The sequence below is a fragment of the Solanum tuberosum genome, unplaced genomic scaffold (assembly GCF_000226075.1).
Source record: "Solanum tuberosum cultivar DM 1-3 516 R44 unplaced genomic scaffold, SolTub_3.0 scf00112, whole genome shotgun sequence".
NCBI lineage: Eukaryota > Viridiplantae > Streptophyta > Magnoliopsida > Solanales > Solanaceae > Solanum > Solanum tuberosum.
The window spans coordinates 784,313-808,948 of record NW_006239035.1 but is presented as its reverse complement, the minus strand read 5'-3'; the positions used below and the strand labels follow the sequence as shown (position 1 = coordinate 808,948).

Below are 24,636 nucleotides of genomic sequence, written 5' to 3'. Positions count from 1 at the left end.
GTAGTTCCTACTCTTATACGAGTTCATGCATGAAATATGAGCAGAGATTGTTGTCATGGGATGGAGTCATATGCGATGAGATGACTGGTAATGTCATTGAGCTTAATCTCACATGCGACCAACTTGTAGGGAAGATTGATTCCAATAGTAGCCTATTCGAACTCTCTCATCTCCAAAGACTTGATCTTTCTATGAATAACTTCTCTAATTCTCATATCTCACCTAAATTTGGTAGGTTTTCGAGCTTGATGCATCTTGATCTTTCCTTTTCATATTTCTCAGGTCAAATTCCTTCTGAAATTTCTCATCTTTCTGAATTACAATCTCTAATTCTTTCCCAATCTGTTGAGAGTAAACTAAGACTTGTAACCCATGATTTTAAATTGATCCTTCAAAATTTGACCCAATTAAGAGTGCTTGATCTTAGTTATATAAACATCTCTTCCACCATTCCTCTAAATTTTTCTTCTCATTTAACAACTCTGAAGTTGGGAGAAACAGAGTTGCATGGGATAATACCTGAGAGTATTTTTCACCTACCCAACTTGGAAACACTTCACTTATATCAGAATGATCAACTCAGTGGTTATTTTCCAAAGACTAGATGGAACAGTAGTGCGTCTCTCGCGGAGTTATTTCTCAGTGGTGTGAATTAATCTGATAATTTGCCTGAGTCTCTTGGCTATCTAACTTCGATGCATTCTTTGTATCTTAATTATTGCAACCTTAGAGGGACTATTCCTGAATCTCTTTCGAATCTCACCCACATAGAGTTTTTGATCCTTGAAGGCAACTCCCTAAATGGAATAATACCATGATGGGCGTTCTCCTTTCCGTCACTAAGTGTTTTGGATTTGAGTAATAGCCATTTTTCTGGTCAGCTTGAGGATTTCAAGTACTATCTTGGATTGATTTGGAAGATAATCATCTACAAGGTCATCTTCCCAAGTCAATTCAAAACCTTGTGAGACTAACACTACTTGATCTTTCATCAAACAATTTTAGTGGTCATGTGGATGCCAGCCTCTTTTCAAACCTCAAAAATTTTAGGTATTTGAGTCTTTCATTTAATAGTATCTCATTGACCAATAAGAACAAAGTTAATGTTACTTTGCCAGGATCTCTTAGTACGTTACGATTGGCTGCATGTGAAGTGAAAGAAATAGAGTTTCTAAGATCCGCAAAGAAGCTTTCTGACTTGGATCTTTCAAATAATAAGCTTCAAGGAAGAATTCCTGATTGGGCATGGTCTAACTGGATGTTTTCATTAGGATCTCTTAATATATCCCAAAATATGTTGACGAGTGTGGATTCAATTCCTCTTCAGTCTGTAGAAACCCTTGATTTGTGATCCAATTTGCTTCAAGGTTCCCTACCTATTCCGCCAAATTCCATAAGTTACTTCTTCATATCTCATAATAATCTTAGTGAAGAAATCCCTTCATCTATTTGCAATTTGACATCACTGGTAATGCTTGATTTGGCAAGAAACAACTTGAAGGGATCAATTCCGCAATGTTTGGGTAATATTAGCAGCCTTGAGGTTTTGGATATGCATCGCAACAATCTTTTTGGGACTCTCCCAACGATTTTTACAATTGAAAGTTCATTGAGAAGCCTCAACTTGCATGGCAATAAACTAGAGGGGAAAATTCCTCGAACTTTGGTCAATTGCAAAGACTTGCAAGTTCTTGATATAGGAGATAATCATCTCATTGACACATTCCCGACATGGTTGGGAACTCTTTCAAAGCTTCAAGTTTTAAGCTTGAGATCAAATAAGTTGCATGGACACATTAGAACTTTAAGAAGTGAAAACATGTTTCTTCAGCTACGGATCATCTATCTCTCTTACAATGCATTTACGGGACTTACCTACGAGTATGTTTAAATGTTTGAAAGCCATGAGGATAATTGGTCAAACAATGAAGGCACCAATATATCTTGGAGAAAATTCATATTACCAAGATTCAATTACAGTTGCAACCAAGGGATTGGAGCTTGAACTTGTACGAATTTTGACTGTTTACACCACTATTGATCTTTCAAGTAACAACTTTGAAGGAGGTATTCCAAGCATCATGGGAGATCTTATTGCACTTTGAGTGCTGAATTTCTCTAATAATAGATTGCAAGGTCAAATACCATTGTCACTTGGAATTAAGATTATCTGTACTCGAATCATTGGACCTTTCGTTTAATCAATTTTCAGGAGAGATACCTCAACAACTTGCTTCTCTTACGTTTCTTGCATCCTTAGATCTCTCCCACAATCATCTGCAAGGATGCATCCCTCAAGGATCTCAATTTGCTACATTTGAGAACAATTCATATGAAGGCAATGATGGTTTACGTGGATTTCCTGTTTCAAAAGGTAGTGGTAGAGATAGGGTAGCAACGACAAATTATAATGTATCTGGACTAGACGATCAAGAAAGCAATTCTGAATTTCTGAGTGATTTTTTGAAAGCCGCTCTTATGGGCTATGGAAGTGGACTATGCATTGGATTATCCATAATATATTTCATGATATCAACTGGAAATCTGAAATGGCTTGTAAGAAACATTGAAAATTTGGAACGAAAGATGATTATGCGAAGGAGAAGGAGGGAGCGAAGTCTAAGGAATTACAGAAGAAGGAATAACCGCGTTTAGACAAGTTACTAATCGGGAAAGATTTTATTTCAGTGTTTCAGTTATGCAAGGTAAGATCTACGCTAATCTTTTTAGTTTATTTTAACTACTAAGTAATTAATATATTACTCTTCAAAGGTTTTTATTTGTTATAACAAAAATAACTAATCGATGATCTATACGAAACATATTTTATAACTACTGTTTGACTGATCACTATCTTATTTTCCAGTTTTTCAGATGCCAAGAATAAGAAGACATTGGAGTAATGGATTTGGTTCTTCATATGTTCACCTTCAATCTTTACTATATGTTAGTCATTTGTGTTGTTTTTTTTTTTTGCATCATGACCTGATGATGTTAGTATTGATCTAGCTATTTGATTTGAGTTTGTAAAGCGATATGATATTGGGCCTAACTGAACCCCAAAATTTATCTCATGAGTTCATATAAGCATATCGGGATCCCAAACAGGAATGAGCATGACTCTGGTACTATGTAAAGATATGACACATAGGCCTGACTCAATCCCATAAGAAAAGAATTTGTATCAACTGTCCCTTTTTCAACCAATGTGGGACTCTAATTAACCCACTCTTACAGGCTTGAAGCTATTTAACTCCTACTTTCGCACCATAGTTGTTTCGCTCACTGAAATACCCTTAGTCGGATGGTTTCTTTTATAAATTATTTCAAAGTAATAAAAAAATCCGGATATTTTTTCTTCTTGTGTGTAAATAAAAATGTCAGATTGTAAAGATAATGTTACACACTTGAAACACATTGAGACAGATATAGAGTTGTTGGAATTGGTAATGGTAATGAGCCACTCAAGAGAAACTATAGGCACTACCAACTTGTTGGAATTGCAGCTAGTCATGTTGGCATCTTTAAATTGTTTATTAGAAGATTGTTTTTGTCATTTTAGAGATTTATAAGCTAGTAGAAAATTAAGAACTTTTGGTACTGAGGAATATAATTCTTTTAAAGTTTCGCAAGTTACCAGGGAGGTGGAGAGATAAAAGAGAAAGAAAAAGTACACAATTAATACAAACACACAAAGTAAAATACAAGAAAAATGCTATAGGGGGGCGGGGGATAGAAAGAGAGCAAATATATAATCAATGCGAACACACAAAGCAAAATACAAGAAAAAAGATCAGAACGGAGAGATGGAGAAAGAAAATATATAATTTATACAAACACACAGGAAAAAAATAAATAAATAAATAAATAAAATAAAATAAAATAAAAAATATATATATATATAATGGCTATAGAGAATGAGGGAAAGAAAGATAACAAATACACAAACACACAATTAGTGCCGGCAAAATGAGTTCATATTTTGGTAACCCGTCCAACCCCCCATATTTTAATGAATTGGGTGAGTGATTTTTTACATGGGTAAAATATGGATTGATACCCATATTCAACCCATAAAAATATGGGTAAAATATGAGTAAAATATATATGGATTAGCCAAATGGGTTAAACTTCTAACTTTTACTCACTCAAAATTCATGATATCACCAAAAATATTGTAACTTCTCTTCCTTTCTATGTTCTTCTATAAAACTAATTATTTTTCTCTATAATTGAAAAGGTGAAGTTTTTGGCCCTCCAAAAATATATATTTTAAATGTACATTTCTTTTGTTAATTATAATTATATTTTTTTATTTGTTTTGTATTTTTATATTGGATAATAAATAATAGTGTAAAATAATCAAATCATGTACTAGTATTGACATTGCTTAAAGTGCATTAAGCATGTTTTAGTTCTAAAATGCAAATATTCATTTATTTTGAAATTAAAAATATGTTTCCCTTGTTATTACATAAATTTATTTTATATTGAAAAGTTATAGGATTTTTTTTTTACTTTTATGATACAATAATACTCAATGAAGCATTTTCAACATTTTTCATCTAAAAAAAGCTAAAATATTTTCTCCAAATTGAATTCTTAAGTAGAGTACTATTTACTCATGAAAATATGAGTAAACTAGTATTTTACCCAATCCATTTGTTACCCAATCCATTTCTATCCATATCAAATTTGAGCAGGTTGAATTATTACCTATTTTATGTTGACCCATTTTCAACCCGTCCAAATTTGACCCAACCTGCACATTTACCATCACTACACATAATAATATACAAAAATGAGAGAGAGAGGAGAGAGGGACAGGGAGAGAGATGCTAGAAAAAGTGAAGTGTAGTTATAATGAACTATTTCAAAGTGAAATTATGCAGAATAAATACATAGCACATGATTGTTATACTAGGTAATTTATTTATTTTTTACCCCTACTTACTCAATCTAACTAAAAAAACTTAACTCCTCTTTTATTCAGCCCAACCAACCTATGTGATAATTCAGTAATAAAAAAGTGGAAGGAGTAATTTTTTTAAAGCCACGTAATATCTTTGAAATTAAGAAAACTGTTCTAGAATTTTATTGATTCAGTAAATATAACCATATAGGTATATTGATGAAAAGGATAATTCTACACTATTCATTAAACGATGGGATATATATGTATCATTTTTTGACGAGGGATATAGCTAGCCTCTCTGAATCACAAATTTGAGGAATATATATGCCCCTTTTCTCCTTTTTTCAAATAAAATTTGTATATTTAAATATTACATATATAAAAAGTACCATAAATTAAGACATGGAGAAACCGTAGACTAATGCATGCAACAATGCAAGTATACATAAGATTAAAGGAGAAGCATTCACAATCCCAAAATTAAAAAGAAAAATCTCAAGGTATAATTGTTATATATACATCTGAGTCAACTAACTCACATAGTTTGGCCCAATATTTTATTCTGGTACTAGTTGGTTAAACTTAAGTTTGACCTAATATTCCTATCTGGCGATCAGTTGCTTAAGTAAGTTTAAGGAGGCTGATATTTTACATATGGAAGATTTGGTGGAGTCATAATGTCACGACCCAGACCGTCGTGAGTGACACTCACAGTAACCCTCCGGTGGGAGAACCATTACTACAATCCAACTACACAACTTAACGAAAAGATAGGCATTTAATTAAAGATACGAAAGCAGATTTAAATGGCTAAAGAAAACTGGAGTTCCCATAAACTCCGAAAGTTAACAAAACAAACTACCAAACATTGCGGAAAACAACCCCTATAACTTGAAAGTCATTGTACCAAAACATCTAAAGTGCAACAAGTCTAAGAAAAAGGGTACAACCCAACCAAACATAAAAAGCATCTAAACAATAGTCTAAGTTCGAAGAGAATGGACTAAACAAAATGAGGGACTCCATGGCAGCCTGAAAGAGCAGGCTTTGAAATCCGGTCTCGATCACTAATCTCCTAGCTGAGGTTTATCAGTAGCCACTTGAAGATGCCCTCTACTCAACAAAGAACGAGCAAGTGCAGTATCAATACACAACCACAGTGTACTGGTAGGATGACGCGGCTATTTCAGTAAGCGAAACATATATAAGCAGTCACAACTAAGTAAACATAACATGTACAGAACATATATACACATTGGTTATCATTTCGAGAGCAATGTACAATTACACATTCTCAATAACAAGTAGATATGATAATTCAATGGTCCTCTCATGGTACCCAAACTATTAGTGTGTCGGAACGTGACACCCGATCCCAATTAGTGTGTCAGAACGTGACACCCGCTCCATTATAAGTGCCAGAACATGACACCCGATCCCAGTTAGTGTGTCGGAACATGACACCCGGTCCATTCAACACAACCACAATCACAATCACAATCACACTTATATGTACATACTCTAATCATACTATCAAGTGTTGAATCATGGCATACATTTGTTCATTCATACTCATTTCATTAGGTTCGATCAACAAGGCTTCATTCATATACATACATGCATTACAATGAGGCAATTACCAACATACATCGCGCAAACATGAAATCAAACCGTCACCTACCTCAAAATCAAGTTTGAATCCCCCTAAGGCATTCGAATCTTCCTTTTCCAGATACTTTTCGCTTGTTTGTGGTCTAAAAATAACAATTTAATGCAAGGATCAATTAATTAAGGTCTAATTACCCGGATTATAACAAACCCAATAACCCAAGACCAAACCCATGATTCTAAGGTGCAGCTAGGGCTTTTTTCCCACCATCAAATTCAGCCCAAAACCCTCCCCCAATAACATTTAACCAAGAATCTACATTCTACGGATCAAAAAATGGATTAAGGGAGTAAAATCCTTACCTTTAGCACCAAAAGTCGTGGAAAACTGTCAAGAAATTGCCTGGGGTCGTCTCTTAACTCTCAAGAACAAAACTTGCAGAAAAATAACGTTTTTGGGGTTTTTTCCCCGACTTAATTCGCGACTGAGCCGCTACGGTGAACCCCATCCCGCCACAGCGGCCCCACCCTGGCGGGATTAATCCTGCCACAACGGCTTACAAGGAGACAGAGAGTTGGAATTTGAGTTCCAAACCCCCATTTCACAACACTCCTTCAGTCCATGACGTTCAAAAACTACCCTTTCACGCTAAGATCAGTTTCAAGAGTTCTACTAGCCCGAATACGATTTCGTAAAGTTGTACGGGTTCCTTAATGTCTTAGCTATATACTCATGTAATCAAATTCATCATTAAATCTCACTCATTACCAGATTTACCTAGACCTCGCATGGCTTAGATTTCGTCCAAATCTGAACTAGGCTAGGAATTCTCAAGTCACTACCCAAAAGTTTTCTGGCCCAAATTCTTTTCCCATTGATTTTTCTATAACGACATGAATAGGTTGTTACACTTAATTTGTAAGATGGTGGTGACAGTTGTGAAGGTTTCTGAGAGGAGGGGAGGACTAGTTTTGAGAATAAATTAATTAAAAGGGAATCTTAGTTTGTGGTAGCGCCACCTAGACGGACCTGAGGTTCTCTTTTATATATATATATATATATATATATAATTTAATTTAGTAAATATAGGTATTCTATTAACCAAAAGGTAAATATATATCATTTATTAGACAATCAGAATATCTTTAATCTACTATTTTAATAGGTGTATAATGATTCCAAATTGTAAAGTTGAAGTTGTATATATGCCCTTTCATCATATAGTAACCGTGTCAATTTATTAGTTAAGGAAAAATTATGGTAACCGTGTCAATTTATTAGTTAAGGAAATATTATGGTAAACCGTGTCAATTTATTAGTTAAGGAAACAATATGTTAACCGTGTCGATTTAGTAGTTAAGGAAACATTTATGGCAACCGTGTCAATTTATTATTTAAGGAAACATTCTATTAACCGTGTCAATTTATTACTTAAGGAAATATTATGGTAACCATGTCAATTTGTGTGTGTGTTTTTTGGTACTTAATTCATATTTGCAGCTCTCTTATCTTCATTCTGCAAAACCCCAACTTAATCTTGTTTCTCTCTGTTTGTTGTTATGATGAATATGAATTCGGATCGTGCTCTGTTTCTCACAGACGGCCAATACATTGATGGTGTCTTTGTCACTGATGATGCTGCTTCTCTGTTTCACACAAATCATCGTCTTTCACAACCCCACAATCATCGATCAAAAATAATTATAGAAATTCCTCTCATAGTTCAAGAAATACTTTTGGCAATCACTTGGCACCACATAATAACTATTCTGCTTTCTGGGTTCCATATGCTTATCATCAATTCATTGATCAAGCCTATGTCACAACTGATGATGTCAATCAATTAATAGTCGCAATGCAAAACCTTGATCACAATTTTGGTAGTCGTCTCAGCAGAGAGCCATTTGATTATAGAGCTTTGCTTGATCTACCTGGAGTAGGCCACCACCAGGAGGAGGAGGAGGAAATTGTGATGATGAAAAAAAGAAGTCATTGTGTTAATAAAGTTGATTCAGAAGAGATATGTTCCATATGTCTATCTGAATATGTAAATGATGAGACAATTGATACACGAATATCACGCTACTTGCATAGAGAAATGACTGCTGAGGGGCAGGAAGAATTGTCCAATTTGTAGATCTTCTGTTTTGACATCACAGAAACTTAACTTTACTTTTTATTAAGTTGTTAGTCTTAGCTAGCTAGACATTGATTTTATTGGTTATTGGTTGACCATCTAAATTTGAACAATTTTAGTTCAGTTGATGTAATGATTTTTTAGTATGAAGTAAATGTTTAGTGACTGTCATTTACAAATCTTTCGGAGCTATAGCTACTGGATTTTAAAATGTGAATATCAGATTAATATTGCTTCTGAACTTAACTCTGTGACACTATTTAAATTTGTTGATACATATGAAAGTTTGGCATCATATCTTTTCCCTAGATGCATCTGTATCATCACTTCATTTTCAAGGTTGGGCATCAGAGTATTTATTTTGCTATGTAGTTCCTCGAAATGATTCATTAAACCAGAGAGATATAATTATAATTGCCCCTTCTTAATTTATAAGGTCGGTCAGTATTTGTGTATATCTACCAAATTCTGTACTTAGTTCATATATGTATCTTTCAAATGTCTTTTTGATTGCTTGTGGAGCTATACGGTTTAAGGTGATTTTACATCTTTCGAATTTACAAATGTCTCTTTGATTGATCTGTTCAGATTAACACGTACGTAGCCAAAAGTCTAACTATCTTTAAACATGCATTTGTACTAAAAGAAGAATATTTGAAGTTTCTCTGTTTGATTGATCCCATCTCCCTCGCATCTTGTAGTATTACAATTCCTTGATTGGTCCTGCATTCAATATTCATAACGTTTAGACGGTTTTAATAAATCTCCTACTGCAGTTCTTACATTTTCAAAAAGTATATACGTATTAATCTGATCTGAGAATTTGCTTTAGAATAATCTCAGTTTTCACAAACAAAGTAATATACTTTGCAGGTAAAATCTTATAATTCTTTTCAGTGGCAAGGGCTGTGGTGAGAGAACTGGCTTTAAACATAGATGTCTAATTAGTAAAAATACATATTTTTGTTTATTCAGGAAAAGAGTGCAGGGGCAAATGGAATGGATAGAAAAAATAACAAGTGCTATTAGTTTGCTATTAAGTTCCAAAATACCTGAAAAGGAAAACTAAGAAAATAAGTATATAAAGGATAATTATAACCTTCCGGTTGATGAGTGACTCGAATCAAATGTGAGGTTCTGAAAGAACGATTACATATATTTGGAGGGACGGATACCATGCTGGTAGGATGTAATTGAGGAGTTCGGAAGGTCGGATACCATGTCGATATGGTACATGGACGAAATTGATCTCCTGCAGGCAGGGGCGGAGCTAAGTGGGGGTTTATGGGTTCGGACGAATCCAGTAACTTTTTTGTACACTCTATATTTTTACGAGAAAATCAAGTAATAACTGTTGGGCTTTAGCAAGGTGTGAATGGGAAATAAGAAGAGAAAATGGAAAATGTGGGGGGAACCAATTTTTGGAGGGAAAATGAAAAGTCATTGCAAATTGCAAATGAAAAGTCATTTCTCTCATATTGGTAGAAGAAAGGAAAATTGTTGTCCTTATATTAGGAAACACTTCCTTTAGTTCTTAAAGGGTTAACAAGAAGGTGTCCCCTCGCGCCGTCATTGTCTCTCGGCTTCGGCAAATGATTGATTGATAATATTTTTGGACAAAATTTATTTAATCAATCTCATTAATTGATTTCCTTTCTCTTCTAAATTAATTCAGAATGTTAGTTAAATAACAGAATTAATTTCGCGCAACTCTGAAGGGACCTGTTCCTTCCGAAAAGGCGTTACTTTTCCCAAAAAGACACAACGTTCTAGAAAGACACCATTGTCCGAACAGACGCGTTCCTTGCTGCAAATGGCTATAAATAAGAGGTCTTTTTCACTTTTCATTCACTGAAAATTTTTCCTCTCTGCATACATTTTCTTACATAAACAAATTGTCGATCGACTGAGTCTGTGTGTGTTCTCGTTACTGCTCTTGTGTTCACTGAAATTATTGAAGTTTGAAGTACCGCTACTTCTCTAATAGGTTAATCCGTTTTATCTTGGGAGGAATTAATCTGCAACCTTGGGTACAGTGAAGGGATTAAATTTCTTAAGGAAACACAGTGGGTTATGTGGACTCAGATTATTATTTCTGTATGTTTCATCTATTTTCTGTTTCTGTTTTGCTAACCTTAATACAGGAGATAACAAGCATAAGAAATTTATTAGTTTCTGTATTTGAGGTTTCTGGAGATTAAAACCTTTATGGTTTTCTACTGTGTTTGAATTTTTTAAAATTCATTCTATTAATGATTAAAAGAACATAAAAACTTTATCGTTAAATCAAAAACAGGCTGTGTAAGGATTTATTCTTTACTGTTAGTATTTCACATACTAAAATTGTTTGTCATTTGTGACAGAAAAATGACAAATTCAAGTCAAGTAAATGTTTGAACAGTGAGTGTTGAAACAACATCAGTGAGTGTTGCAACAACATCAGTGAGTGCTGCAACAACATCGGTTGCACACAATCGTTCAACTACTGCCCTTGCACCGGCTGAGAAACCTACAAAATTTTCTAGAGTCGACTTCAAGAGATGGCAGCAGAAGATGTTCTTCTATCTGACTATGTTGAGTTTGCAGAGGTTCATTAATGAGAATGATCATGTTATGTCGGATATAACTCCGACCGAAGAACGATTCTTGGTGACAGAAGCATGGACACATTCAAATTTTTTGTGTAAAAGTTATATTCTGAGTGGCCTGCAAGATGATCTGTACAATGTGTACAGTAGTGTCAAGACCTCAAAAGAACTCTGGGATGCTTTAGAAAAGAAGTACAAAACAGAGGATGCCAGGATGAAGAAGTTCATTGTGGCAAAGTTTTTGGACTATAAGATGATAGACAGTAAGACCGGCGTCACACAAGTTCAAGAAATGCAGGTCATAATCCATGATCTCCTTGCTGAAGGTATAAATTTATTTAATGCATATGTTGAATATATTAAGTTTATTCTTAATACTCACATAATATTTAATGTAGGATTGATTGTGAATGATAATTTTCAAGTGGCGGCCATTATTGAGAAGTTACCACCGTTGTGGAAAGACTTCAAAAACTACTTTAAACATAAACGCAAAGAGATGACTGTTGAAGATCTCATAGTAAGGCTGAGAATCGAAGAGGATAACAAGGCCGCAGAAAAGGTCACGTGGTAATTCAGCAATATCAGGAGTAAATATTGTTGAAGAAGATTTCACAAAATCAAAGAAAAGAAAGAAATCATATGGTCCAAAAAGCAATCCTCTTAAGAAGAAGTTCAATGGAAGCTGCTTCAATTGTGGCAAACGTGGTCATAGAGCTACTGAATGTCGGGGTCCCAAAAAGGACAGGAAGAAGGATCAAGCAAATTTGGTTGAATCCAAAGAAGAGATGGACGATCTCTGTGCAATGCTTTTAGAATGCAACTTGGTTGGAAATCCAAGAGAATGGTGGATAGATTCTGGCGCCTCATGCCATGTTTGTGCCAACAAAGAATTATTTATATCATATACTCCAGCACCTACATACGAGAAGTTGTTTATGGCAAACTCTGTTGTTGCAAAGGTGGAAGGAACAGGCAAGGTCCTCTTAAAGATGACATCGGGCAAGGTGGTGACTTTGAACAGGGTCTCGTATGTTCCGGAATTGCGAAAGAACCTAGTTTCTATACCAGTTCTGACTAAGAATGGATTCAAATGTGTATTTGTTTCTGATTTCTGATAAAGTTATAGTAAGTAAGAATGAGATGTGTATAGGAAAAGGTTACCTCATTGAGGGCCTCTTCAAACTCAATGTAATTGCAGTTGATATGATAAAAATTCTACTTCTTCTTACTTGCTTGAGTCTAAATGTTTATGGCATGAACGTTTGGGACACGTTAATAACAAAACCTTGCGAAAACTGATTAACTTAAATGTTTTGCCAAAATTTGAGTGCAATAAATCAAAATGTCAAGTTTGCGTTGAATCTAAGTATATTAAGCATTCTTATAAATATGTTGAAAGGAATTCATATCCCTTAGAACTGATTCACATTAACATTTGTGACATGAAGTCAACACTATCACGTGGTGGAGAAAAGTATTTCATAACTTTTATTGACGATTGCACTAGATACTGTTATGTATATTTACTAAATAGTAAGGATGAAGCAATAGATGCATTTAGGCAATATAAAACTGAAGTTGAAAATCAGTTGGATAAAAGGATCAAAATGATCAGAAGTGATAGAGGTGGAGAATATGAATCTCCATTTGCAGAAATATATTTGGAAAATGGAATCATCCATCAAACTACTGCACCTTACTCTCCTCAATCTAATGGAATTGCGGAAAGGAAAAATCAAACTTTAAAGAAAATGATGAATGCCTTACTTAATAGTTCAGGTTTACCACAAAACTTGTGGGGGGAAGTTATCCTTACAGCAAATCGAATACTCAATAGAATGCCTCACACCAAGACACATGTTATTCCATATGAGAAATGGAAAGGTAGAACACCCAACTTGAAATATTTCAAAGTGTGGGGTTGTCTAGCCAAAGTCTAGGTTCCTATACCTAAGAGGGTGAAAATAGGGCCTAAGACTGTGGATTGTGTATTCATTGGTTATGCCACAAATAGTAAGGCATGTCGATTTTTGGTTTATAAGTCCGAACATCTGGATATACATGACAATACGGTAATGGAATCAGATAATGCTGAATTCTCTGAACATATCTATTCGTATAAAACTAGACTTGAGTCATCTAGTAGGGGGTATAAACGACCTCGAGAAGAACCAAAAGAGAATGAACCTAATGAAGAGAGTCCAAGGCGCAGTAAACGTCAAAGGACAACTACTTCATTTGGATCTGATTTTGTAACATTCCTTCTTGAAATTGAGCCTCAAACATTCAAGGAAACTATATTATCTAGCGACTCAACCTCTTGGAATGAGGCTATCAATAGTGAGATAGAATCAATCTTAAGCAATCATACCTGGGAGTTGGTTGATCTTCCTCCAGGGAACAAACCCTTGGGTTCGAAATGGATCTTCAAAAGGAAGATGAAAGCTGATGGAACTATTGACAAATATAAAGCAAGACTTATTGTCAAAGGCTTTAGACAGAAAAAAAAGTCTTGATTATTTTGACAAAAACTCGCCAGTGACTAGGATTACATCAATTCGGATGTTAATTGCCCTAGCTGCAGTATACAATCTTGAAATTCATCAAATGGATGTGAAAACCGCCTTCTTAAATGGAGAGCTAGAGGAAGAGATTTACATGGAATAACCTGAGGGCTTCGTAGTTCCCGGTAAAAAAAAGAAAGTATGAAAACTTGTTAAGTCACTTTATGGACTAAAACAAGCACCAAAACAATGGTATGCAAAGTTTGATCAAACCATGTTGTCAAATGGATTTAAGATCAATGAATGTGATAAATGTGTCTACATTAAAGACACTCCAAATCAGGAGGTCATTGTATGTCTATATGTGGATGACATGCTGATAATGAGCAAGGACATTGCTAATGTAAAAGCTACTAAGCGTATGCTCGCTAGTAAGTTTGATATGAAAGATTTAGGAGTTGTCGAGTTGATATTGGGAATTAAGATTCACAAAACTCCTAACGGTCTACCATTATCTCAATCTCATTATATTCAAAAGGTACTGGAAAAGTTCAAGTATCTGAATTTCAAAAGGGTAAAACCCCTAATTGATGTGAACTTTAATCTTGCTAAGAATAAAGGTGAAAGTCAGTCTCAATTGGATTATGACAGAGTATTTGGAAGTTTGATGTATGTCATGAATTGTACACGACCAGACATAGTCTGTGCTATAAGTAAACTGAGTCGATACACAAGTAATCCCAATCAAAATCATTGGATGGCAATGAAGAGAGTTTTGGGGTACTTAGATGGCACTCAAAACTATGCTTTGCATTACAACAAATATCCAGCAGTTCTTGAATGATATAGTGATGCAAATTGGATTACTGGGTCAACTGAAACAAAATCCACGAGTGGATATGTTTACACTGTTGGTGGAGGAGCAATATCTTGGAAATCATCCAAACAAACATGTATAGCTCGCTCTACAATAGAGTCTGAATTCATCGCCTTAGACAAGGCAGGTGAAGAAGCTAAATGGCTCCGAAATTTCTTAAAAGATATTTCATTTTGGCCCAAACCAATAGCCCCTATATGCATACACTGTGATAGTCAAGCTGCAATAGGAAGGGCTGGAAGTGTTATGTATAACGGGAAGTCTCGTCACATACGACGAAGACATAACTCTTTTAGACATACAACTACTCTCTAGTGGAATTATCACAATTGACTATGTAAAGTCAAAGGATAATGTGTTAAATCCACTTACAAAAGGCCTAACTAGAGAGGGAGTTGAGAGATCATCGACGGGAATTGGACTATGGCCGAGAACAAGTCATCGTGGTGGTGACTCTACCTAGAAGACTGGAGATCCCAAGATCTAGGTTCAAGGAGATCAAACAAAGTCATAGATGACGGTTAAACATTGTTAAAATTTATTTTATGGTCCATTCTCATGATGAGACAATGTTAAGTAACCAGGATAAAGGCATAAGGACTTTTTAATGATTTCTAAGTTTGATGCAGGGTATATCAAATAGTGTATCTACGGGATAACACAGAAAGAAACCACCTATGTAAGTGTTGACACCTAATTTTGACCGACCTTAAGCAATTTTGGAAATGCTATTCGATTAAATACGTATTTTTCAAAATATGTCGAGTTTAAAATTTCATCAATTTTGTCTTAATATTACGCATTTTAGTATGCATGATTTCAAAAATTATTGTAATTATTTTTTTAATCGATAGTTAAACTCGAAATAGTTACTTTACTTAAATATGTTAAAATCTTAGATGTGTTTAATTATATGAAAATATTTTAATATGTGTAGTATGTTATTAATTGAATAGCATTTCCCTAATTTTCCTCAAAATTATTTAATTTCTAGCGTATTCTATTCTAATTCATTTCAATTCTAGCCGCTTCAATTAAAATTCTCATTTTCAATTATAGCCCTTGTTGATTTCAATTTTAGCCTATTATTATTTCAAATTCAGATTCCAAGCAATCTAATCTCATCCGTCCATCCTTTAAGTTAAATCATAGCCACTCATCTAAACTAATCTAATGGTCCAAATTGAGTCTACCAACTCTTTCCCCTTTAATCTACCAAAGACCAAACCCTAAATAGTTTTTCTATTCTCTTCCTCTCTCCTCTCTACCGCCCCAACTTCTCTTTCCCCTTCGTTCTCTCTATTTTTTCCGGCGAGGCCAGCACCATCGTTTCTCCATCCGCCTCCTCCCTTCTCCTCCTCTCATCTCCACCTCTTTTCTCTCTTAGGCGCTCGCTGCCTCTGCTCCCTTTTTCGGTGATAGCAGCTCGACGAGGCAGACAACAGTCTCCTCTTCGTCCAGCGAGCCGCTAGCAACTCTAGCGAGGACAAGAGAACAACAACACCAACTCTACTAATATTTTGTTTGCATTAATAATAAATCTGCCACTGTTTTCTAAATAAATTTATGCATTTGTAATCACTTTTCTACCACTAATTAAATCAGTCTAATAAGCTTTACCTGACTTGTAATATTTTCGCCCTTTTAAAATTAATCTATATGTTATATTGAGTGTTTGTTCGTCTATGCACACACTTAAGCATGAGACCTTTCATTTTATTAGTGTTTGCTAGCATGCTAAATAAAAACCTAGAGGCCAACAAGAGATTTACGTGCTAAATGCTCGTCCAAAGTGTTTGACTTGGTGTCTAGGTGGGCCTATTAAGAGTTTATTTTAGTCTAAAATCCACCATAATAGTAGTCCAATGCCTCTTGGATCTTAAGCGGGGACGATAGGCACCTTGTAGAGACGAAAAAGCATGTGGTGGTGGGGTAGGGATAGTTTAGGCCCTACGGATATGATGACATCGACTCGGGCTTAAAGCGACAAACCTTGGTTTTGTCTGTCCCTACACGGAAGCCGAAAAACAAATAAAAAATTGAGTGCTGATTCGTAAAGTCCTTCAGAGTCTCCCTTTCCTTTTTTCCCTTTATTTGTTTATAATTATAATTGTTTGGGGTAGTTTAAATAAAATAAAAAATTGTCTGCTTATCTACTTGTGTAATTTTTGTCTCCTCGCTTATCTCTTTATTAATTGTTTAATGTTTATTTGTCACTATGTTATCACTTAGTCTTGTATGCTTAACTAATTAATTAAAATAACTAAAGTGCCCTTAATTGTTTAATATTATGTCATCACCTAGTTTGGTATGTTTAATTGATTAATTAAATAAATGAAGTGATCTTAATTATTTAATGCTAGTTATCACCTAGTAAGTATGTATAAATTAAATAACCAATGAATGAAGTGACCTTAATTGCTACTTGTAACCCCCACATAAATTGCATGAGATACGGTCGGGACCCACATTTGTGGACCTCGAGGGATGCCTAACACCTTCCCCTCGAGGTAATTTGAACTGTTACCCTGATCTCTGGTTCGTTGACCCTTAGTTAGATTTAGCTAGGTTAGATAGGTACCCTAACGAGCCTTAATTCGTTAGGTGACGACTCTTCAATCCACCCAAAAGCCCAAAAGAGTTGTTAGGTCGTGCACCAAAACCCGTTTTGCGAAAAACGGGGCACAACAGTAAGTGTGAAGTGTAAGCCGCTTCAAGGAGAATCCGGTAAGGCCAGTTCTCTAATCACTTATTACCGAGATGTGTTCATTGATGAAACGAACAAAACAACGAGAACTAAAAACAGTTCAAGGGTTGATTGTGTGACTTATGTTGTCTAGGTATACACCAAAGCTCAACGGTTCAAAGATATCAAATCTATCGATTGACCGAGTTTATCCTATATATGTTCACTACGGAAAGTTGAAAGGGAAACCTATTTATCCAAATGCGATTAACCCTTACTTACGAGACACACAAATTTTTCATGCATATGTTTTAATAGTAGCCATTCCCCATTCATGTGGGGGATTGTTGGGCTTTAGCAAGGTGTGAATGGAAATAAGAAGAGAAAATGGAAATGTGGGGGAACCAATTTTGGAGAGAAAATGAAGTCATTGCAAATTGCAAATGAAAAGTCATTTTTCCCATATTGGTAGAAGAAAGGAAAATTGTTGTCCTTATATTAGGAAACACTTCCTTTAGTTCTTAAAGGGTTAAGAAGAAGGTGCCCCCTCGCACCGTCGTCGTCGTCGCTTGGCTTCGGCTTTGGATTTGGATTTGGCAAATGATTTGATTGATAATATTTTTGGACAAAATTTATTTAATCAATCTCATTAATTGATTTCTTTTCTCTTATAAATTAATTCAGAATGTTAGTTAATTAACATAATTAATTTTGTATAACGGAATTTATTTGAAATTCACGTGTAACGGTAAAAACGTTCTGAAGGGACCTGTTCCTTCCGAAAAGGCGTTACTTTTCCCAAAAAGACACAACATTCTGGAAAGACACCATTGTCCGAACATACGCGTTCCTTGCTGCAAATGGCTATAAATTAGAGGTCTTTTTTCATTTTTCATTCACTGAATTTTTTTCCTTTCTGCATACATTTTCTTACATAAACAAATTGTTGATCGACTGAGTCTATGTGTGCTCTCGTTACTGCTCTTGCGTTCGCTGAAATTATTGAAGTTTGAGGTACCGCTACTTCTCTAATAGGTTAATCCATTTTAACTTGGGAGGAATTAATCTGCAACCTCGGGTACAGTGAGGGGATTAAATTTCTTAAGGAAACATAGTGGGTTTTGTGGACTCGAATTATTATTTCTGTCTGTTTCATCTATTTTCTGTTTCTGTTTTGCTAACCTTAATACATGAGATAACAATAACTAGTGAACCCCTAACAAAATTGATTGACAACTCAATGTTAAGAAAAGAGAAGGAAATTTAGAACCCCCAAACTCCTAATACTGACTCCGCCTCTGCAGAGTTATGACTATTGGGCAAGCTTAAGACCTCTTAGCATGTGTACAAATGAGCGAGTGTGATATGAGGTGAATATGATTCTTAAGTTGTTGTGGCATAGTGGCGATATGTCTATTGGTATTTTATTCGAACCCAACCAAACCCATTTTATAATGAGTAAGAGAGAGATTAAGTTTTTTTTTCATTTGGGTGGGGTCTAGTCGTTTAGAGGGGTAAAAAAATGAGTGAAATGATTTCTCAAAGCATGTGATTGTTCGCAACAAATTTCCGTAAGCGTTGAAAATTAACTGTAAGCAAAATAAATAAATAAAAAATGTGATTTTTATTGATGAATCTTGTGAGTACAATTTAGGTGTTCTCTTGATTCTTCTTTCCTAAATTTCTCCATGATTCGAGGGTCTTCAATAGCGTATTTCTCAAATGTAGGAAGATGTAGACCTCCTTGAGATGTATTTGATCTCTGGAAACGTCGAAAAGTACTTCGTCGTTTCAAGTCGACCTCCGGAAAGAACTCTGTTGACCATACCTTTGAAGAACTATGTAGTTGGTGTTGTAGCTTTCTCCAATCCTTGCAGAACGCTTGTTCATGAGTTTTCTAAAATGTTTTTAGAATGTCATGTACATCCCCTATTTATAATTGTAGGAGGTGGACAAGGCTGCATATGATTGGCCAAAGGATGTCATTTTAACACTTTTGTGATTGGTTCTTGCACTTGATTGGGACTACCACCTTATTTGGACACCGCACGTGGCACCACCTTATTGGTCTTGGATGCCTAGTCATTGTGACATGTGGCATGGCGTTAGGCTTCAAGGTGAAATGAACCTTGGATTTTTCCTTTAATAAAATGGCTTTATATATTTGTAAAGCCCAAATGAGCATGAATTTAATTCAAATTTCGTGTGAATTTAATCCAATAAAATTTATGTGTCTTTAGTGATATTTTTAAAATTAAAAAAAAACAACTATTTTTAAAAATAAAATTTATATATTTAAAAATTATATTAAAAAGTTTTATAAGTTATTGATGTCACAATAATTAATAATTCAAACTAATTAAAAAATATTTGAAAAAATTATGGTCAACAAAAATTGTCCAAATAGCAATCAAAATAAACAAATCAAAAAGGAAGAGGGGAGTAAAATATTTTATGATAAAAGAAATCAAAAATATATTTGGAAAAATAGTAGTAATAGTTTACTAACCCTAATCGTAGTAACCCTCAAGCATTTATCTCTCTCTATATATGGTGTCTCTGTTTTTCTCGTACTGCTATTGAATTCAAGCAAAATTTACCCAAGCTCTATTTCAGAAACATGGATGATTCAAGATTTATTGCTCGTATGGATCCTGCTCTGTTAGTCAGACATGGTGAATACATTGATGGTGTATTTGTGATTGATGCTGCTGCTCTGTTTCGCACAAATCGTCATCTTTCACAAACCCCACAATCCGAGAAATTCGCCTCAGGGTTCAAGAATTACTTTTGAAATCACTTGGCTCCACTTAATAACTACTCGAGAGACGAGAAGTGATGAAATGAATGACATAATAGCCACAATGCAAAACATTGAACGCAACTCTGGTAGTCGTTTCAGGGGACAGCCATTTGATTATAGAGCGTTGAAGAAAAGAAGTCATTGTTCTGATAAGGTTGAAGAGATATGTTTATCTGAATATGTAAATGTCGACACAATTGGTACACTCCATTGTCGACACGAATATCACGCTACTTGCATATAACAATGGCTGCAAAGGGGCAACAAGAATTGTCCAATTTGTAGATCTTCTGTTTTGCCGCACACATAATCAAGATCGAGATTGTTTTTATCGGCAGAATATTTACTACATTCTGTCTATACCAGCTCTAAATAATATAATCATAGATTTGTTTTTTTTGGCAAATTCATAAGTGAGATTGATTTTTTTTAATAATATATGAAACTTATGATTTGTGTTTATTTGATATAGATTTGAGTGTATTAAAATTCTAATAACAAATTATTAATTTAGGGAAAAATTTTATGCAAATAATCTGGAATTTAACAACAACAAAAAAAATATGTATATAAATCTACGTCTAGTTATTGGGAAAGAATTGTAGAGTCTTAAGTTAACTATACTTAGACTCTTACTACAATATCAATAATCTAATCCTAATCGTAATATAATTCTAATCGTAATCTAATTCTACTAGATATAAGTAGTCTAATCCTAGTGTGACTCTAATTCTATATCAGTGTTGTGAACACGTCAGTCATTTGTGGAACATGTTCCTTTAACATGTTTCAATCATTAGCTTCTTTCATCTTCAACACTAACCTCGTGCCAAAATATTTAAAATTTGTCTGTTAATTAAATCAAAAGTAAAGTAATATCAGAATAAAAACATGTGATCATATAAATATTTTTAACAGGTGCCAACTAATCTTATCCTAATTTATCAATGATCAAAGCAACAAATTCAATTTCATCAAAAAGAGTAATCCAAACACTCTCTAAGGGCCTGTTTGGAAAGCCCACTTTGGTAATTGGTGTAATTACATTGTCTGTCATGTTTGGTTGGACATATAATTATCTGGTCAGCAGATAATTGGGTGTAATTGGCAAGGTGTAATTACACTCTCCAATTCACTGGGAGGGGGAGGGGAGCTGTGAATTGCTCATAATTACATGGTGTAATTACAAGTTGATTACTTTTTAATTTCTTCCTTTTATTTTTGTTTTAATTTTTTTCATTTTAATGTAATTTTTTTTATTATTATTTTATATTGTTTTTTATTTTTATTATTCTAATATTTTCTCTCTCTCTCTCTCTCTATATATATATATATGTATCTTTTAAAAATAATCATTATTATAATTTTGTTAGTATTCCAATTTTTAAAGTAAAGTAGAATTCATTGTTGAATAAAGTTATGGACTTACGTTTTTCTTTTCTTTTAAATCATATTTATGTATGTTATGTTGAAATTTGACATAAGAGTATTATGCCAATTTTTTTGTTTTGAATTTAGAACTTATGTGATATTTTCAATTTCATTTGTTTTAGAAGTACTGATTCGATATTTTACATTACAAGCTATTTTTTTAAGTTAGACTTGATAGGGTATTTTTTTAGTCATATGTTTTATAATTGTATGACATTACACTTATAATATTGATCTATTTGTCAAACATGCATTTCATGATGTTAATAGAAATTATGTACTTTTAGTTTTTATGATTAATTTAATTAAAATATACTAAATTGAAAAATATAAATCAATTATTTACATAAATCCCATAGTGTAAATCCTAAATTACATCATATCCCTACTCTTTTCTATTTTACAAAAATCCCTTAAAATATCAGCCATTCGGATACATAATTGACTGTCCGGATACATTAATTGTGATACATTATATATGTGGTTGTTGCACTTAAAAAGGAAAATAAAATAACAAATCAAATTAAAATCTCATAATTTATGCTATTCAAATCCTCTTTACTGTGTCAATCAGAGAAATAAATCCTAAAATAACAAATCAATTCAAAATTCAAAATTCAAAATCCCTGTTCATCTTTGTCCTTGTTTCAACGAAGAAACTTTCGAGTAGGATTCAAAACTTTTGTATTAATGCGCTCCATATTTATTGTATGAGATACATAACTACAAAACCTTCACATTTTGCCTCAAACTAAACAAGCTTTTGATAATAACATTTACGTATCACCATTTATGAATTTGATACATACTTGTGTGACACTTTAATATATCATGTACTGTGTACAGATACATTTCTAAATTTGAATAAGATAGAAGATACATAGCAGCAACTAGATACATGATAAATGATACATTTGGTAGAAGTTTTGTATCAAGTATCGAAACTAATTAAATTTATGTATCAAAACTAATATTTGAATTCGATACATTGTACATGATAAAATTATAATGTATCGTAGTGTTGAAACAAAGGCATTATACATTAATTTAAGAAACAAAATTAACTAGATACATTTAAAATCTAGTTAATGAATCCCAAATTATAACCATAAGATAATTTAGAAATTTGAACACGATACATTGGCACTATACCTATTGAGTAGTTTGAATTTGATTGAATGGAGAGAAAATCCTTTTGAAAATCAAATTGATATGAAAATTGTAACTGATAAGAATGTGGAGTGAATTAGGGAGAGATTAAAGGAAGGAAATCGTGTGTTAAGGCTGGGATACTTATGTATCCGGCTGATTTGAGAATTGGGGAAAAATAAGGGATTTTGAAAATATTTTGAATTTGTAGAGAATAATGGAAATTATGAAAAATAAAGATGTGTATATAAGTAATTTATCCTTATTTTTTATGATATTAGTTAAGAACATATGTTTATTAATCAATATACTTTCAAGAGACAATATATATCTTAAATATTTAATTTAATATCATTTATAAAGGCTCTTATTTGTCTAATATAAATTTTAAATTTAAAATAGTTAATTTTTATTTTTAAAAATTTGATATAACCTTATAATTAGACTTATGCAACCAACCAATATACTTGTAATTATAATGTGACAAACAAACAGGTCAGCATAATTACTAGGCTAGTAATTACACAAATTCCAATTACCTAGTGGCTTTCCAAACATGTCCTAAAAGAATTTTCCGAATTACTTTATAGAAACTAACCAAAGTTCACAAATATATGGAATAAACGGACTCTCTCTCGCTCACGAGGCGAACCCAAGACTTGAAGACGACTGGTGCACCATTAAGGACTAATGTACATTAGTTAAAATATGTCATACAATACCGTTTCATGCGATAATTTATTGAACGTAAAACTATATAATTATTGCTTGTATAATATTAATTAAATGACTCTTATCGGCAATGTTTGCTTTGTGGAGTGATGGTAGTCAACTCCACAACCGAAGAAATCAGTAGATGAGATTCGAAACAAGAACCTTCACGTCGCAGGAGGTACTATGCAGAGTGCAGACGCAGTGATTTCAACCACTGCACCTAACATACTTTTGTGTTTTTGGGTGCCTAAGAAAATATGTGTTCATATATCAAGGCAATATATACATAATCTTTTTGAATTTAATGGATTCACGTGTAGCCATACCCTTCTATGTGGGTCTGCCTCTCTTCTTATGCATTTGTAATTTAGAATGTATTTGATATCTTAAATACATATATTTAGTGTGATTCATATGTATTTGGGATACATTGACTCTCTCTCTTTCCTCCCTCCTACACTATTAAAAATCTGCTAAAAAACGACGGAAGTAAAAGCGACAGACGGCGTTGCTCCAAAAAAGTGACGCCATTAGCCAAACTTAGAGCCGTCAATATGGGCTAGGCCCGTTGGGCCGGCCTGGCCTAACCCGGGATTTAATAGGGCTGGGCTAAGATTTTTGGAGCCCATTTAAGAAAAGGGCTTTTTAGCCCGGCCTGAATAAGCCTGCTGATTTGAGGGGCTTGAGAAATATAGGTAGGGCTGGCCCGTGGCCCAATAAAAATAATTTTAAAAATATAATATAATATTAAAATTTAAAATTAAAGAGAGTCCAAACTGAAAATCTATTTAATATTTAACTAATTGAAATCGTATATAAATTGCAGATGAAAATAAAGATGTTAAGACAACCTTGCCACAAGCTGATTCAGATATGCTTGATGAAGATGATCATGAAGTGTTGGATACGCCATAGATTTCATGATGTGTTAGATATTCCATAAGTTTCATGAATTTTTTAAGAAGTTTATTTTTAACTTTTTATGGTTGGAATATTGTCACATTTTTTGTGTTTTAATGTGACAAAACAATTAGATTAATATTTCTATTTATATAGTTATACTTTTATTTGAAAAAACCTTAATAAATATTATAAAATAATTTTATTTGTTGATTTGATTAACAAGTAGTAGCATTAACATCATGTAATATTGTTTTGTCTATATTTATGATAATATTTTTAAATTATAAATTATAATTTAATTTAATAATTATAAAAAA

At 33.7% G+C, this 24,636-nt stretch overlaps 1 pseudogene; it reads left to right on the top strand.

Moving 5' to 3' along the window:
• Positions 1-80: 80 nt before the first annotated feature.
• LOC102603733 (receptor-like protein 12) lies at positions 81-2,655 on the top strand (annotated as a pseudogene).
• Positions 2,656-24,636: the final 21,981 nt, after the last annotated feature.